This window comes from Protobothrops mucrosquamatus, unplaced genomic scaffold (genome assembly GCF_001527695.2).
Source record: "Protobothrops mucrosquamatus isolate PMUCROS unplaced genomic scaffold, P.Mucros_1.0 scaffold2369, whole genome shotgun sequence".
NCBI classification, from domain to species: domain Eukaryota; kingdom Metazoa; phylum Chordata; class Lepidosauria; order Squamata; family Viperidae; genus Protobothrops; species Protobothrops mucrosquamatus.
Window position 1 is genome coordinate 1 of NW_015388446.1, and position 9,576 is coordinate 9,576.

A 9,576-nucleotide genomic window follows, 5' to 3' on the forward strand; every position below is an offset into this window, starting at 1 on the left:
ATCTTTCCTACAGATGCTTTTGTCCTTTGGCTACCTGGAACAAATATTGAACAAGAGATCCACAGTGATTGTGATTAAAGGACACTCTGGCCATAGGAACCTGGACTTCTCTCTAATGTTTCCCCCACTGGGGACATATGACATAGGCCTGGTTCAGTTAGTGCTTCTTGGTTCCTTCTGAGTCAATTCAAAATGATTGTTTTAACATGCAAAATCTCTATAGCAGGGAACTTCAAACTTGGCCCTTTTGTGACTTGTGGACTTCAACTCCCAGAATTCCTCAACCAGCGTGAGGATTCTGGGAGTTGAAGTCCACAAGTCATAAAAGGGCCAAGTTTGAAGACCCCTGCTCTATAATTTGGATCCTGCCTACCTAAGGGATCGATTTCCCTATGTCTTCATCCTTTGTGTTACCAGTTCTTCTCCAAAAGGAGACCTGGCTAGAAATAACTAGACTCTGGGCCTTCTGGGTAGTGATACCATTTCTCAGTAGTAATTCTGTCCAATCAGGAGTAAGGACATTGCCCCCAAACCTAGTTTGAGGAATATAAGAATATAGTCTTTTTTATGACTTGGCATGTTGGCTGAACTGAATGTTATGTTTGTTTTATAGGTGTTGTGTTATTTATTACTATGTTCTTTTATTGAACCTGTTTTAACTGATGTAACTTGCTGGGCTTTCCCCCCCTTTCCATTCAATTGTATCTAGTTTTAGGCAATGTCTGGACAAGTCCTTGCAGTTTCCTTGGCAAGGATTTTCAGAAGTGGTTTGCCATTGCCCTGCTTCCTAGGGCTGAGAGAGAATGTCTACAGGTAGTTCTTGACTTACAACAATTCGCTTAGTAGCCATTCAAAGTTACAATGGCATTGAAAAAAGTGACTTATGGCCATCTTTCTCACTTAAGACTGTTGCAGGATCCCCATGATCATATGATTTCATTCGGATGCTTGACAACCGACTCACATTTATGACGGTTGCTGTGTCCCGGGGTCATGTGATTACCTTTTGCAGTCTTCTGACAAGCAAAGTCAAACCAGATTCACTTAACAATCGTAATTTAACAACTGCAGTGAATCACTGATTCACTTAACAAAGGTGGCAAGAAAAGTCGCAAAATGGGGCAAAACTCATTTAACACATTTCTCACTTAGCAACATAATTTTTGGGTTCAATTGTCGTAAGTTGAAGACTATCTGTAGTCGAGATGGCTTTGTGGTTTAGGCAAGACTAGAACTCATAGTCTCCCAGTTTCTAGCCTGGTGCCTTAAACACTGTACCTCATTGGTATTCCTGTTAACTTGCTGTTATTTGGCTATGTTTATTGTTATACTTTAACTCTCTGAAGGCTGGCTTTAAAAGAGATATATGTGTGCATAAAGTTTCACTCACACTTTCTGTTGAATGGTTGGAAACACAACAAGTAGGCATGAACCTACTGCACCTAATCAATGTGTTTAAACAGTGCAGTTCAAAATAGTAGGCTTAAACGATAGCCCTAAATTTTTGCTCTTCTAAACTTTCTTCTTTGCTGTGCATATTGCCTATACTTTTGCTTCCCTATTCAGATACATATATTTATAATCTGATTTGACTCCCATCCTGCTCCACATCCCCATCTAGAATGTAGTTTTGTTTGGGGGAGGAATATACATTAATCTTGATTAAGTCTATGCACACCAAGTCTATGCATGTATGCCAAGTTAAGAATTAAAAATAGATTTTCAGTTTTCATCCAGGTAGATTAATTTTGATCTCAACTTGCTGGTCTCAGCTTTTATTTAAAACACTGAAATTATACACGAGGCTTTGATTTTGTTACTTGAAGGAATCTGGATCTGCCTCGTGTTCTTTGACCTTCTCCTCTTTTTGTATAGGCCTTGTATGGTATGAAATCCCACAACCTTTCTCCAGGTGAGCAAACCACTTTATTTGTTGTTTTTGTATGTAATTTAAGATTTGGCTCTGTGCCAATTCTTTCTCTGATGGTCCCATTTCTGATTTTATCTCTTCTCTTCTATTGAGATTTCTTATTAATTATTCCAGTTTCTAAGAAAAGAAAGGATTAGGTTCCCGCTGGTTAACAATAAAGGTGTCTATTCGGTATTTTTAATAAGATCTACAAAATATATTTATGTTAGAACCTAACAGAATGGGAAATTAATTATGGGAAATACTGTCAACAAAAAACAGGCTTTAGAACGGATAGATCTACAACACATCAGGAGACTCAGGTGAGCTACTTGACAGAGAACTATACAAAATAAGCCAAAGCCTGCACTTTTTGCTGTTTTGTTTTCATTGATTTTAAGCAAATACTTGACTACATTCCTTGAGATAACCAATGGGAAAACCTGTCCCTTGCTAACTTATCTCTGAGAAATATGAACATACAGCTTTTATGCTAGATGCAACCCAACAGGCCAGCTTTCTAAACCAATCCCTTCTAAGGGGGGGGGGGGTATGAAACAAAACTACATTCTTGCCCCAGTGCTATTCAGTTTGTACATTGACCTGTACAATTTGCAGACTATTTAACTTAAAAAAAATGCCATCTTCCAAATGCAGCATTGCTTTACACGGATGACACAGTGATCCTATAACAAACAACTGATAAGGTTAAAACGTTCATTTTGAGCGCTATCTCGCTTTTACAACTGGATACTTGTAAAACCAAGGACAAGGTTTTTGTAAAAACATTTTTAAAAATCCTAATGATCAATGGACAGAGATATGAGCAAATTGCATACTCATCCCCAAGGCATAATTTTGCAGTCTAAGGTCAAACATAAAGCTCACTTTTCATACTCTGTTCAGAATGCAAAATGAGGTTCAAAAGTTTCTTTCTCCTACTTCTACAACTATTTTGCGGTGCATTGTGTAGTTCTTCTCACACATCCATTTATATTATTCTTTTTATTAAAATTTCCACCCCTGAACCTCTATAACTGCTATACTTCCTGCACGCTCAATTATTTTTATATCATTTACCAGGAACAGAGAGGTGAGAATTATAAAAAATAAAATGTAAAGAAAAGATGCGATAGATTTACAAGCAGAGAAAGGGATGGAGAAATACAGCGAATTGGGCTGGAATAAAGTAGGTTTTCTTAGATTTTCTTTTATTCTCCCATATCTCCTCTCTCAAATTTCTTTTGTACATTATTTCTTTTTTTTTTTTTCTTCTGCATGTTGTTTATCCCCCAAACTTGAATAATATCTCTCAGTGGCATAATATACATGTTATGAAGCAGTGGAAACAAGACTGAACCCCGTGGCACCCCACATATCAGAGGGCATCAGCCTGAACTTTCCTCTTCCCATCAACACAGATTGGAGCCACCCACCAAGGAAAGAGAAGAACCAAAAACTGTCCCCAACCCTTGCAGGTGGCCCAGAAGGATAGCATGGTTGATGATGTTCAAAACTGAGGAGGGGCATACTTTCCCCAATCCAGCTTATGACACACATCACTGAATGCCATTTCCATCCTAAAAATGGCCCTGAAGTCTGATAGCAAGAATGAATAACTTTGGCGAGGCTGAACTTACCTATCCATTATCATCCATTCATGCAGCTTAAAAGAAGAGGAACTTGATCCCTTTTGATGTAAATTTAATTTTAATAACATCTGTGTCGTTAAATAACTTTAGCATGATTATTTCCTATGTATTCAACAGTTTGTCCTTGTGTCGCATTAAAAATCACTATTTGGAGAGTGTTTTGGGAGTGCCTTTAGGGACTGCATCGTGGTTTTAGGAGGAATGTGGAATCCTTGAACCTCATATTGCAACATCTATTATCCAGACTTTTTTGTCTTTTTTATCAACAATTATTAAGTCTGAGGCGTTGTATGGCAGATGCTTGTCTGTTTGAATTCTAAAGTCTCACAGCACTTTAGCTTCTGAATTTTCTATTACTTTGTCTATTTTNTTTTTATAAGTTTATTATTGTATTTTAGAGTTATAGTAATTTTATATCTGTTTATTGTATGAATGGATAGCTTTGGATAGATTAAAATTATTTTGTAATTATTCCTGGGTTTAGCTCTGGGAAGTCCGGGGGGGGGGAGGGGGGGAAAAGGATAAAAATATATAAGAATTGATGTGTTTATTAATTATTTTGGAAGTATGTTTATGAGCATGATCCTTGCTGTTACCCCAAACTGCTTCCGGTTGGTGCTTGAGAAAGAGGTTGGGAAGTAGGGAGGGAAAGGAGGAAGGTGGAGTGGTTGAGAGTTTAGGGGGAGGAAGGTTTGGCAAGTGAAAGAGGGGGAAGCGGAGAGGGGGCAGCGGGGATCATGCGCAAAATATATTTTCTTTTGTGTACTGATGTTTTGTATTTATATCCATCAAATTCATGTTTATATTCTATTATATTTGAAAATAATAAAAAATTTAATAAAAAAAATATGATTGTTTTACCATGCAAAATCTCTATAGCAGGGATCTTCAAACTTGGCCCTTTTATGACTTGTGGACTTCAACTCCCAGAATTCCTCAACCAGCGTGAGGATTCTGGGAGTTGAAGTCCACAAGTCATAAAAGGGCCAAGTTTGAAGACCCCTGCTCTATAATTTGGATCCTGCCTACCTAAGGGATCGATTTCCCTATGTCTTCATCCTTTGTGTTACCAGTTCTTCTCCAAAAGGAGACCTGGCTAGAAATAACTAGATTCTGGGCCTTCTGGGTAGTGATACCATTTCTCAGTAGTAATTCTGTCCAATCAGGAGTAAGGACATTGCCCCCAAACCTAGTTTGAGGAATATAAGAATATAGTCTTTTTTATGACTTGGCATGTTGGCTGAACTGAATGTTATGTTTGTTTTATAGGTGTTGTGTTATTTATTACTATGTTCTTTTATTGAACCTGTTTTAACTGATGTAACTTGCTGGGCTTTCCCCCCCTTTCCATTCAATTGTATCTAGTTTTAGACAATGTCTGGACAAGTCCTTGCAGTTTCCTTGGCAAGGATTTTCAGAAGTGGTTTGCCATTGCCCTGCTTCCTAGGGCTGAGAGAGAATGTCTACAGGTAGTTCTTGACTTACAACAATTCGCTTAGTAGCCATTCAAAGTTACAACGACATTGAAAAAAGTGACTTATGGCCATCTTTCTCACTTAAGACTGTTGCAGGATCCCCATGATCATATGATTTCATTCGGATGCTTGACAACTGACTCACATTTATGACGGTTGCTGTGTCCCGGGGTCATGTGATTACCTTTTGCAGCCTTCTGACAAGCAAAGTCAAACCAGATTCACTTAACAATCGTAATCTAACAACTGCAGTGATTCACTTAACAAAGGTGGCAAGAAAAGTCGCAAAAATGGGGCAAAACTCATTTAACAAATTTCTCACTTAGCAACATAATTTTTGGGTTCAATTGTTGTAAGTTGAGGACTATCTGTAGTCGAGCTGGCTTTGTGGTTTGGGCAAGACTAGAACTCATAGTCTTCCAGTTTCTAGCCTGGTGCCTTAAACACTGTACCTCATTGGTATTCCTGTTAACTTGCTGTTATTTGGCTATGTTTATTGTTATACTTTAACTCTCTGAAGGCTGGCTTTAAAAGAGATATATGTGTGCATAAAGTTTTACTCACACTTTCTGTTGAATGGTTGGAAACACAACAAGTAGTCATGAACCTACTGCACCTAATCAATGTGTTTAAACAGTGCAGTTCAAAATAGTAGGCTTAAATGATAGCCCTAAATTTTTGCTCTTCTAAACTTTCTTCTATGCTGTGCATATTGCCTATACCAGTGATGGCGAACCTTTTAGAGTCCGAGTGCCCAAACTGCAACCCAAAACCCACTTATGCATTGTCAGGTGCCGGGTGAGTGTGGCCCATTGGGTGGGTGTGGCCCATTGGGAGGGCGTGGCTGCGGTGGTAACGGCAGACTGGGTGGGACTAAAAAGTTCAATCAATCAATTCCAACTTTGCAAGATCTTTTTTTTCCCCGTGAGAAGTTGAAATTGACTGATTGATTGAACCTTTTTTTTTTGTACACGGCAGCGGAGGCCTAAAGAGAAAAGGTTTTATAAAACCCAGCTGAAGGCCTAGGACTGGGGCGACGGCACGTGTGCCCACAGAGAGGGCTCTGAGTGCCACCTCTGGCACCCGTGCCATAGGTTCGCCACCACTGGCCTATACTTTTGCTTCCCTATTCAGATACATATATTTATAATCTGATTTGACTCCCATCCTGCTCCACATCCCCATCTAGAATGTAGTTTTGTTTGGGGGAGGAATATACATTAATCTTGATTAAGTCTATGCACACCAAGTCTATGCATGTATGCCAAGTTAAGAATTAAAAATAGATTTTCAGTTTTCATCCAGGTAGATTAATTTTGATCTCAACTTGCTGGTCTCAGCTTTTATTTAAAACACTGAAATTATACACAAGGCTTTGATTTTGTTACTTGAAGGAATCTGGATCTGCCTCGTGTTCTTTGACCTTCTCCTCTTTTTGTATAGGCCTTGTATGGTATGAAATCCCACAACCTTTCTCCAGGTGAGCAAACCACTTTATTTGTTGTTTTTGTATGTAATTTAAGATTGGCTCTGTGCCAATTCTTTCTCTGATGGTCCCATTTCTGATTTTATCTCTTCTCTTCTATTGAGATTTCTTATTAATTATTCCAGTTTCTAAGAAAAGAAAGGATTATGTTCCCGCTGGTTAACAATAAAGGTGTCTGTTCAGTATTTTTAATAAGATCTACAAAATATATTTATGTTAGAACCTAACAGAATGGGAAATTAATTATGGGAAATACTGTCAACAAAAAACAGGCTTTAGAACGGATAGATCTACAACACATCAGGAGACTCGGGTGAGCTACTTGACAGAGAACTATACAAAATAAGCCAAAGCCTGCACTTTTTGCTGTTTTGTTTTCATTGATTTTAAGCAAATACTTGACTACATTCCTTGAGATAACCAATGGGAAAACCCGTCCCTTGCTAACTTATCTCTGAGAAATATGAACATACAGCTTTTATGCTAGATGCAACCCAACAGGCCAGCTTTCTAAACCAATCCCTTCTAAGGGGGGGGGGGGTATGAAACAAAACTACATTCTTGCCCCAGTGCTATTCAGTTTGTACATTGACCTGTACAATTTGCAGACTATTTAACTTAAAAAAAATTCCATCTTCCAAATGCAGCATTGCTTTACACGGATGACACAGTGATCCTATAACAAACAACTGATAAGGTTAAAACGTTCATTTTGAGCGCTATCTCGCTTTTACAACTGGATACTTGTAAAACCAAGGACAAGGTTTTTGTAAAACATTTTTAAAAATCCTAATGATCAATGGACAGAGATATGAGCAAATTGCATACTCATCCCCAAGGCATAATTTTGAAGTCTCAGTCAAACATAAAGCTCACTTTTCATACTCTGTTCAGAATGCAAAATGAGGTTCAAAAGTTTCTTTCTCCTACTTTTACAACTATTTTGCAGTGCATTGTGTAGTTCTTCTCACACATCCATTTATATTACTCTTTTTATTAAAATATCCATAAGGACCCCTGACCTTCTATAACTGCTGTACTTCCTGAAAGCTCAATTATTTTTATATCATTTACCAGGAACAGAGAGGTGAGAATTATAAAAAATAAAATGTAAAGAAAAGATGTGATAGATTTACAAGCAGAGAAAGGGATGGAGAAATAAAGCAAATTGGGTTGGAATAAAGTAGGTTTTCTTAGATTTTCTTTTATTCTCCCATATCTCTTCTCTCAAATTTCTTTTGTATATTATTTCTTATTTTTTTCTTCTGCATGTTGTTTATCCAGGACCAGATGGATTACACCAGGACCAGATGGATTACACCCCAAGGTTCTTAAGGAACTGGCAGATGTGATCTCAGAACCACTGAACTATATTTTTCAAAGATCTTGGAGCACTGGGGAACTACCAGAGGATTGGAAAAGAGCTGATGTAGTTCCCATCTTCAAAAAAGGGGGGAAAAGGGACCCAGGAAATTACAGACCTATCAGCCTGACCTCAATACCTGGGAAGATTCTGGAAAAGATAATCAAACAACGAATCAGTGAACACCTACAGGCAAACAAAGTCATTACTAAAAGCCAACACGGGTTTGTCAAAAACAGATCATGCCAGACAAATCTTATTGCATTCTTTGACCAAGTGAAAAAATTAGTGGACCAGAGGAATGCTGTAGATATAATTTACTTGGACTTCAGTAAGGCATTTGACAAAGTAGACCACAACCTACTACTCGAGAAGATAGAAAAATGCAGGTTAGAAAGCATCACCACCAGATGGATCCGTAGCTGGCTGACCGGCCATACTCAGCGTGTGGTCCTCAATGGAACCGCATCTATATGGAGGGAAGTGTGTAGTGGGGTGCCCCAGGGCTCTGTACTCTTCAACATCTTCATCAACGATATGGACGAGGGGATAGATGGGGAACTCATCAAATTTGCAGACGACACCAAGCTGGCAGGAATAGCCAACACTCCAGAAGATCGGCTTAGGATACAGGAGGATCTGGACAGACTTGAACACTGGGCGCTATCTAACAAAATGAAATTCAATGGTGAAAAAAGTAAGGTTCTACATTTAGGCAAAAAAACCCAAATGTACAAGTATAGTATAGGGGGTACCTTGCTCAATAGTAGTAACTATGAGAGGGATCTCGGAGTCCTAGTGGACAATCATTTAAATATGAGCCAGCAGTGTGCTGCAGCTGCCAAAAAAGCCAACACAGTGCTAGGCTGCATTAACAGAGGGATAGAATCAAGTTCACATGAAGTATTAATACCACTTTACAATGCCTTGGTAAGGCCACACTTGGAATACTACATCCAGTTTTGGTCACCACAATGTAAAAAAGATGTTGAGACTCTAGAAAGAGTACAGAGAAGAGCAATAAAGATGATTAGGGGACTGGAGGCTAAAACATATAAGGAACGGTTGGTGGAATTGGGTATGTCTAGTTGAACGAAGAGAAGGATGAGGGGGGACATGATAGCAGTGTTCCAATATCTCAGGGGCTGCTACAAAGAAGAGGGAGTCAAGCTATTTTCCAAAGTGCCTGAAGGCAGGACAAGAAGCAACGGGTGGAAACTAACCAAAGAGAGAAGCAACCTAGAACTAAGGAGAAACTGCCTGATAGTTAGAACAATTAACCAGTGGAACAACCTGCCTCTAGAAGCGGTGAATGCGCCAACACTGGAAGTTTTTAAGAAGAAACTGGACAGCCATTTGTCCAAAATGATATAGGGTTTCCTGCCTGAGCAGGGGGTTGGACTAGATGACCTCCAAGGTCCCTTCCAACTTTATCATTATTATTATCATTGTCCCCCAAACTTGAATAATATCTCTCAGTGGCATAATATACATGTTATGAAGCAGTGGAAACAAGACTGAACCCCGTGGCACCCCACAGATCAGGGGGCATCAGCCTGAACTTTCCTCTTCCCAATAACACAGATTGGAGCCACCCACCAAGGAAAGAGAGGAACCAAAAACTGTCCCCAACCCTTGCAGGTGGCCCAGAAGGATAGCATGGTTGATGATGTTCAAAACTGAGGAGGGGC